Source organism: Palaemon carinicauda, chromosome 9 (assembly GCF_036898095.1).
Source record: "Palaemon carinicauda isolate YSFRI2023 chromosome 9, ASM3689809v2, whole genome shotgun sequence".
NCBI classification, from domain to species: Eukaryota; Metazoa; Arthropoda; class Malacostraca; order Decapoda; family Palaemonidae; genus Palaemon; species Palaemon carinicauda.
Window position 1 is genome coordinate 161,183,629 of NC_090733.1, and position 10,372 is coordinate 161,194,000.

At 35.2% G+C, this 10,372-nt stretch overlaps 1 non-coding gene across 1 annotated transcript; it reads right to left on the reverse strand.

The window, feature by feature from the left end:
* Positions 1-449: 449 nt before the first annotated feature.
* TRNAE-CUC (transfer RNA glutamic acid (anticodon CUC)) lies at positions 450-521 on the reverse strand. Its single transcript has one exon. It is a non-coding gene; the product is annotated as a tRNA-Glu (tRNA).
* Positions 522-10,372: the final 9,851 nt, after the last annotated feature.

Sequence of the window (10,372 nt, forward strand, 5' to 3'; positions counted from 1 at the left end):
GCTTGCAGATGATTTATATACAATAGTGATTTAAGAAATAACTTTGCCAGTAGAAATAATGAAACGCCTGAGCCAGTACCAAACGTAAAAGTAGAAGTAAAGAAAGCATTAAAACGTTTGAAAAGAGACAGCAGAAGATGGCCTGTTGATTGACTTAATACCAGATGGAGGAGATTTCGTAGTAGTAAAATTGGCTAGACTTTACACAAAATGTCTGCGAGGATGACCTATAAGCTACTCACAGTGTGGATAAACTTAATCAGTATATCAATACAGAAAAAGGGAAATGCAGACTTGAAAAATTACAGCCCAATATATTTACTCTCAAGAATGACCTATAAGCTACTCACAGTTTGGATAAACTTAATCATTATATCAATACAGAAAAAAGGGAAATGCAGACTTGAAAAATTACAGCCCTATTTACTCTCAGTAATATATAAAATTAATTCCCGTGCCGGGAATCGAACCCGGGCCTCGCGGGTGAGAGCCGCGTATCCTAGCCACTAGACCACACGGGAGATGTCAATCAACCGCCGATACACGAGCACAACCAAGTCTCCCAATCTTCCTCAAAAGAGAGAGAGAGAGAGAGAGAGAGAGAGAGAGAGAGAGAGAGAGAGAGAGAGAGAGAGAGAGATTATTACGTCATTCCAGCACCTGAAGAGACATAATACTAAATGTACATGCAGTACTAGTATCGAATCTGAGAGAGAGAGAGAGAGAGAGAGAGAGAGAGAGAGAGAGAGAGAGAGAGAGAGAGAGAGAGAGAGAGATTATTGCGTCATTCCAGCACCTAAAGAGACATAATACTAAATGTACATGCAGTACTAGTATCGAATCTGAGAGAGAGAGAGAGAGAGGAGAGAGAGAGAGAGAGAGAGAGAGAGAGAGAGAGAGAGAGAGAGAGAGAGAGATTATTGCGTCATTCCAGCACCTGAAGAGACGACATAATATTACATGCAGTAATAGTATCAAATCTGAGAGAGAGAGAGAGAGAGAGAGAGAGAGAGAGAGAGAGAGAGAGAGAGAGAGAGAGAGAGAGAGATTATTGCGTCATTCCAACACCTGAAGAGACGACATAATATTACATGCAGTAATAGTATCAAATCTGAGAGAGAGAGAGAGAGAGAGAGAGAGAGAGAGAGAGAGAGAGAGAGAGAGAGAGAGAGAGAGAGAGAGAGAGAATATTGCGTCATTTCAGCACCTAAAGAGACGACATAATATTACATGCAGTAATAGTATCGAATCAGAGAGAGAGAGAGAGAGAGAGAGAGAGAGAGGAGAGAGAGAGAGAGAGAGAGAGAGAGAACGCTACGATGTACTTGTTACAAACTTACAAATATGTCACTACTTCACTTTAATTTTCCATTGGCTGTTCATTTATATTGCTACTATAACTATAACTTATTGCTTATATTGAACTTTTACGAAGTTGCTAAATGGAAACCAATTTATAATGAAATATACATAGGTCTGTGAAAACTACAGTAACATCACAGACCCTCCATAATATCAGATATATTGCTCCCACTAACATCTCTGCAAATTTCTTTAATCGCGTTTACGTTAATTACTAAAATAGAATTATCTTTAAAAAAAAACTTTAATGCAATGTTGTAATTAAAGTTTCACAGTCAAGTCATTAATGATAAGTAGGCCTATGTGTGTAGTGTAACTGTAACGCCATCATCATCATCATCATCACCAAATGTTCTTACTATGGAATTTTGTAACTGCTTTTTACATCAATTATTGCGTCATTCCAACACCTGAAGAGACGACATAATTACATGCAGTAATAGTATCGAATCTGAGAGAGAGAGAGAGAGAGAGAGAGAGAGAGAGAGAGAGAGAGAGAGAGAGAGAGAGAGAGAGAGAGAATGTCGATAACCATTTATTAAGCCTTTTTATAGAGTAAAAAGTCTAGCTTAACAATTAAAAACACTTGTTTTGCGGTTTGGTCTCAACCCTTGTCTCGATTGTAGAGCCCGGTTCTTACACAAGGCAAGGCAATCTATAGACAGTCGATTGGATTAAACTTATATAAATTAGATTAAAAAAAAACAATATAGCAGCCTGGGAGACATTTACTTTCAAATATCACATCCGGTCTTCCTTTTTTTCAATTGCACAAAAATTTGTTTATTGAGAAAGTCGAAGTTTTTTTTTCAGTTGAATTGCTGGAACTTCAGAAGTTGAAACTTGCCATAGTTTTAACGTTGTTAATTATCTAAAGATATTCTAAATTCTTCATTCCTTACTTCTCATAGTTCATTTCCTCATTTATTTTCCTCACTGGGCTATTTTCCAGTTGGAGCCCTTGGGTTTATAGCATCCTGCTTTTCCAACCAAAGTTATTGCTTAGGTAGTAATAATAATAACAATAATAATAAATTCTTTTTTCTTACTTCTCATATAGTTTATTTCCTCATTTATTTTCCTCACTGGACTATTTTTTCCAGTTGGAGCCCTTGGGTTTATAGCATCCTGCTTTTCCAACCAAAATTATAGCTTAGCTAGTAATAATAAAAATAATAATAATAAATTCTTTATTCCTTACTTCTCATATACTTTATTTCCTCATTTATTTTCCTCACTGGGCTATTTTCCAGTTGGAGCCCTTGGGTTTATAGCATCCTGCTTTTTCAACCAAAGTTATAGCTTAGCTAGTAATAATAATAATAATAATTTCTTTTTTCGTACTTCTCATATAGTTTATTTCCTCATTTATTTTCCTCACTGGGCTATTTTTCCAGTTGGAGCCCTTGGGTTTATAGCATCACGCTTTTCCAACCAAAGTTATAGCTTAGCTAGTAACAATAATAATAATAGATTCTTTATTCCTTACTTCTCATATAGTTTATTTCCTCATTTATTTTCCTCACTAGGCTATTTTCCAGTTGGAGCCCTTGGGTTTATAGCATCCTGCTTTTTCAACCAAAGTTATTGCTTAGGTAGTAATAATAATAATTTCTTTTATCGTACTTCTCATATAGTTTAGTTCCTCATTTATTTTCCTCACTGGGCTATTTTTCCAGTTGGAGCCCTTGGGTTTATAGAATCCTGCTTTTCCAACTAAAGTTATAGCTTAGCTAGTAATAATAATAATAATAATAATAATAATAATAATAATAATAAGAAACTGAGGGAGAAAACCATAGCTTTAGTATGAAGTAAAAATTAATGGACAGAAAGAAAAGAAGTGGGAATAGAGGTATGGAAGAAGGCTAAAAAGTGAGTGCTGCTATGAAGTTTAAGGGACAATACAATGATCTGCAAATAACGCCTTTCTTTGTCTTGTTTAATTCTAAATTAATGGATGGGCATTAAAAAAATGGTAATAAGGGGATAATTACAGTTTCATAACCCCTACAGTATTCGGACTAGGAACTCTCCAAACACATTCTTCTTTTCCTGTCACTGCCTTTATCGATGTTCCCTTTAGAACACACACACACAAAATTATTCTACTCATCCATTCCTAAAGAAACGTTTCCCTTACCTAAACATGCCTTATAGCCCTCTTGTAATATCACTTGCAGAAATATTATACAGTAGGAAGCTGCCGGATGGACCTTCCATAAGGACAACATGGCTTGAGCCCAAAAATAGATTTTTCCTATGTCAAAATCAGTTTTAATCCCAACACCAGCCAGTGTTCTGCCCATCAACAATTAGTGTTCTTCCCTTTTCAACATCTTACTTGCTATACGTTGTAGTGGTTTGTGGACTGGCCAGATGTAGCACGCAGATTGCCTAGTGTCTGTATGCCGACTACACTCTAACGTTCACTAAGCAAAAATATAAAACAGTGGAATACCCAGAGATTTTGGCAAAAGGTAAACAGTCAAGAGAACTGGGCACTGGGCACCACCCTTCAATTTTTTATACTGGGCAAGGGGACCCAGATAGAACCTTAAATTTCCCTATTATCTTCTCTTGCCTTGAGCTTGGTGAATAAACAGGTAGTGAAAAATCAACAGAAATAATAAATAGCTCTATCTTCTTTAGATAAGATTTCTTCAAGCTGAAGTAGACTTTAAGAACATTAGGAGAAAGGGAAAATATTTCTAGGGCTGGTAACATGACACGGTGTAAAAGATATATTGAAGGAGGCATATAAAAAAAAGAACAAAAATATCATGTAAGGTACAGTACATCAATGAGAAAATTTCTATTGCAAAAAAAAAAAAAAAAAAAAAAAAAAAAAAAAAAAAAAAAAAAAAAAAAAAAAACTGATATCCCTTTACTCTTGAGCCTCTCAACAAAATAAACTGCCCACACATTGGACACCATATGAATACAGTACAAAGTCCTCAATAACAGGTAATTCAGTTTGCATTAATTTCGTGAAAAAAACAACATACCAGAGTTCAATATTGTTTATATATGTGTGTGTGCAGCATAGAATTGTACGCCTTCTCCTACACACTTACTGGAAGAATAAAGATTCTTCACAAACATCATTTCATCAGTCAGGCTAATTCACAATAGTTTTGTCAAATCCCCTAGCAATTGGGAATTTCTGTCAATATGAAAATTCAAATGCCTGCAAAATGCTTCACGTGGCACTCGAAAAGCAATTGTATTTGTATTCTATAAGCTTTGTATACTGAACAACACAGATGTTCCAAAGAAGCTAACTCTAAGTTTTTTTTTCATATAAACTACACCCTTATATGCAAAGTATATGTGTCTTGTTTGTGTTTACTTGTGTTTTATAGTGGCAAAAAGCCAAGAAAGTCATATGCAGGACAAATGGACACTGCAGACTCAGAAACAGGACTTTCTAAACTAGCAGGTCTTGGCAAATCTGGACTGGTACGCTTGGAACCAGCATTAAGTGGTTCCAATAATGGAATGCTGGAATATTCCCAGAATTCCCAACTCCCCGGAGGATAAACGACACTTTCCTCTCGGAAAGAGGATCTTACGAATCAGGGAGTTGGATATTTGGGGCCAGGAGTGTGAACAACCAATTCGGGAGTCAAAATTGGGTTTCACATATTTCAGTGGAGCCGTTCTCCCACAGTTGGAAGACCGCACGATCTCGAATAGAATCAGAATCAGGCTTCAATTTAGGAGTCTCATCAAAATTTTCTGGAGGACATAACCAAGCATCTAGGGCTATTTTCCTCTCATAAATCCTAACTGGATTAAGAATAGGCTTAGGCTGAGTAATAGTTCTCGTTGAACAGTAACTTTTCATTTGTCATCGAGACTTGTTACAATCTCGAGACATAAGGTATGATGCGACTATTGCAGCCACCCCATAGGAGTCACCATCACTAAGAGAACCAGAACTCTCTGAAACTTCAGAGGGAGTCGGACTATTATCCACAAGACCTGGACTATTCTGGGTCTCGGTTACAGGATCAGGACCCCTCAGATACCAGAAAAGTGCCTTGTAAGATAGACTGGAGGTTCAAGCTAGGCCTTTAACTGTATTTGATGAGCTTTTACCAGTTCCCCCATTAACTAAGGATACGGCTAATAGGTTAGGTTAGGTAGTTTTAGGTCAGCTGGTGGCCTTTTTTATTGCTAAATCTACATGTGCCCTTATTCGTATGTTGAAACAGATTCTTTAATACATTTCCCACCCAAACACCCCAGTTTCCCACTGGGGGTCCCCCAAGATTAGAAAGGTTAACAAATGGTATAAAAATACTGTTTCTCCTCCTCCTCCTAAAAAAAAAAAAAAAAAAAAACTATATAATGCACTACGTAATTCCTCAGATAAAAAAAAAGATCAAAATTATTAACGGCAGAGCTATTGTATAGAAGTACCCATCAGACTTTAAAGTGCCCTAAATGTGATTCTGTGTTCGCTTATAGTGCAGATCAGCACAATTTCTACTGTAACTTAACTGAGTGAAAAAAAAGACGTATCAGTTATAAGGTAAAGAATTATTTGTGATTTACTTTTGAGAGATGGTGTCCTAGGAAAGGGTGACAGGATGGGGGGGGGGGGCCTCTTGGTTAGGTATGTTACCTGGAAACTACTAGGTTAAGTTAGGTGGGTTTGTTAGGTTCAGTGACCTTATAGAAATTTCAATAATCACGAATTTTTACTGATTTCGCCTCATTTGCAGTAGAAATAAAGGTAAAATTCGTCGAAAGCACGGTTTTTCCTATAAGAAAAAGTGGTGCTACTATAGCGTGAGGTCTACCGCCATATGTCGCCTACCCAGGAGGAGGGCTAGATCTACCACGCGACAAGCTTGGACCTTCCGCAACCTAAACGCCATGGGGGTACCAACTTCTACAGTGAACCACCAGCAATATTATGTGGATCCAGCGACAGGAGCACACACACAGGCAATTGAGCGATCGTGGTTGGACGCTAAAACGATGATTCTGAAGAGATTAATGCGAGGTGTTGGTCGTCAGCTGTTCCAGTCTCATCTTGAGAAAAAATTCCAATGATCTATTTGTCGTTCTTAGAAGATGTACGAAGTGTGTACCGCTAGGATAAATGTATGGAAATATATGATAACATGTTTATTTTTACCTTTATTCCTTTTTTTAATGTAATTAGAAATCCAATTATCTTTAAGTCATTTCTAAGATATGTTTAAATGAAGTGTTTATTGCTTAAACAAATGTATGAAATGTGTTTCATCTATGAGGGACGAATAATTTAGCAGTACACTGATAACATCATTATTTTTACCTTTATTTCTTTTTTTTAATGTAATTAGAAATCCAATTATCTATTTAAGTCCTTTCTAAGATATGTTTAAATTAAGTGTTTATTGTTTTGTATCGCTAGAATAAATATGGAAATATATAACATGTTTATTTTTACCTTTATTATTTTTTTTTTCAATGTAATTAAAATTCCAATTATCATTTTAAGACATTTCTAAAATATGTTTAAATTAAGTGTTTATTACTTAAACAAATGTATGAAATGTGTTTTATCTATGAGGGACGAATAATTCAGCGGTAGACCTCACGCTATAGTGTTAACGGGAGGTAGACCTCACGCTATAGTGTGGTAGACCTCACGCTATAGTAGCACCGAAAAAGTAGTTGGTATCCTAGGTTACATTGCCATGTAATACACTACAATGAAACCGAAAGGACGCTATTTACTGTTGAAAAAGTTGTTATTTCTCTTGGAAGTGTAGTTCCGTGTTGTTCTATAATTTAACCAATATATTTAGTCTTATTTGTTTACCCTTACCAAGAGAAAAGTAGTCAGTATCAATGTTATTAAATATAAATAAATGAAAAATAGGTCACTGTTTATGTTCTTACCTTTCAATCACTTGAAAAGTAACTTTCATTAGTTTAACATTTTGCAAATAATCCAATCTCTTGATTTTGATAAGGACTGTATAAACTTCCGTCAACAGGCTTCAAGGAAAGCGAAATTAAATTAAGACGTCTTCCTATGATATAAACTCACATGTCTGTCAAAGGATGTTATTTTCCGTTTCACTGACACTTCACTATTACCAAAGACTATACTGAAGAAAGATAGGAAGGCCGAGCCTAATAGCACTCAAACAAATGAGCAGCGTTGCCAACTTGCCAGCTGGGTTAGTTTAAAAATCCCTAAAAATCATGATAAAAAATCCTCAAAATAACACAAAAATCCCCATTTTCACAAATATTCTTTTTTCATCATGTAGGCTTTGCTACTATAAAAATTACTCACTATAATTCATGTAATTACAAGTAAACTAATTGCAACAATACGAAGGTTAACACATCTTTGTTTCTTCTTCATAGAAACTAGTACAGAATACCCCGCCCCTCAGACATGCAAAATCCCCAAATCTAGGTATAAATTCCCATATGTGGCAACACTGCAAATGAGTGTGCTATGAAAGGATGCCAGATACTCCAATGCGAAACTAATGGAATGGCTCCATCTATTGAGCGGACGGTTAATTTAAACATTGAGAGTTGTAATCTTTGTTACACACTTTCTGTTTCTGTTCTTATTTCATCATTTTCCAATCTTTCAAACACTGATATTCCCACAAACCACCTTAACATTCTTATCTATGTTCTCTCAAGATTTTCTTCCTGTTTTTTTTCTTAAAGCCAAAGTTTCTGATCCATACATTAACACAATTACTGTGCTAGAGATCTCAACTTTCCTGTCACATAGCATTCCTGCTACCTCTCTCCACTTTCCCCAAGAAGCTTTTATCCTATTCTAAATTACAGCCTCACATCCTCCCTCGTAGTAAATCCCAAGTATCTGAATTATTCTATAACCGCTCCTCTACCTTCATGTATGGCTATTGTGTCCCTGCCTTTCTCACTGTTAACCATGGCTTCAGTCTTATCCATTTCACCCTCAAACCACCCCTTTCTAAAGTCTCTTGCTACTTTACTATCTATCTATCTATCTATCTATGTATATATATATATATATATATATATATATATATATATATATATATATATATATATATATATATATATATATATATATATATATATATATATATAATTATATATATATATATATAGACAGTAGAGTAGCAAGAGACTTTGGAAAGGGGTGGTTTGAGGGTGAATAAGGATGACTCTCTCTCTCTCTCTCTCTCTCTCTCTCTCTCTCTCTCTCTCTCTCTCTCTCTCTCTCTCTCTCTCTCTCTCTCTCTCTATATATATATATATATATATATATATATATATATATATATATATATATATATATATATATATATATATATATATATATATATATACATACATATATACATACATAATCAGGCGTGTGCAATGAACCCCTTCAAAGAAAAACTTGAAATATTGATGGAATCCTGACCAGTTTTGTCTCAGGATACACTCCGTATTTTGATTTCTTTTGAGGTTTATTGCATCTAAGCATTGGATGAGTTTCAAAAACACATACATAATATATACATATATACATATATATATATATATATATATATATATATATATATATATATATATATATATATATATATATATATATATATATATAATGTGTGTGTGTGGGCATAACACTCCCAGGAATATGTGATGATGATAAAAAAAAAAAAACAGCAAAGATGAAAATAATGTGTCAATCCTGACTAGTTTGTCTTTGATTTCCTCACAAGGACTGATATATTGGAGAGATTTTTACAATTAGGTTATATATGACACAGTGAATACAAACATACATACAGATATTTCTTGGAACAAAATTTCAGAAAAACTCGTCACCAATAAGGACCCAAATTGCAGGTGCTTTAGTAAGCAGAGCTCATATTTTTTTAGCCAGCGGGGCGTTGATGGCATTTGTGGACTACGAAAGGGCCTTTAGTAGTGTGCATCGGCCAATTTTGTGGAGAGTCCTGCGTTATTTTGGAATTCCTCTTAAATATGTGAATTTGATTAAGTCTGGTCATGACTATAGCAAGTGAAAAGTTAATGTTAATGGAGTCTTATCAAATGAAATTTCCAGTGAACAGCAGTACTCCAAGGGAATGTGTTGTCACCTATGTTATTCATCCTCCTCATCCATTATGTAATGTGTAGAACTGTCGGAGATGGCGGAGAAAGATTGGACTGGATTGGTAATAGGAAATTAGTAAACCTATAGTATGCTGACGATGCTGTCCTTATTAGCAGAGCACCACAGGATTTGCAATACTTGCTTACCAGAATGCATGAAATATCAAACGAGGTTGAGCTCAAAATAAATAGTAGCAAGACAGAGGTATGAAATGGAAGATGGAATATCACTGGAAGGAGAAAGAAATAATGAAGTAGAATCATTAAAGTACTTAGGAACTATGATCCCCAATACAGGGTCTTTAGAACTAGTTTAGTGAAAGATTGAAAAAGGCAAATCAGACATTGCCTAGGTCAAGTAGAATTTGGAAATCAAATCGCCTGAAATTACATATAAAAATCAGACTTTATATCACTTTAGCGAGATCGGTGTTACTATATGCACATGAGTCATGGTATGACAATGAAATAATCTCAATAGATTTAGTAGATTTGAAAACAAAGCCCTCCGAAGGATATTGGGAGTTAAATGGCAGGACAGGATTAGAAATGAAACTATAAGAGAGAATACTCAAGTGCCATATGTGGATGAGATCATGATGAGGGGTAGATGGAGATGGTTTGGTCATGCTCTTCGCACTCCCCAATAGATTAATTCACTGAACTTTCAACTTGGCTCCATAAGGCACTAGAAGAGTTGGAAGACCCAGGCCTACATGGCTGAGGACTGTGAAGTGTGAAGTGGGAGATGATGAATGGAGAAGGCCCTTTGCATCAATAGGCATATGATGATATAGATAGATAGATAGATAGATAGATATGTCTATATATATATATATATATATATATATATATATATATATATATATATATATAT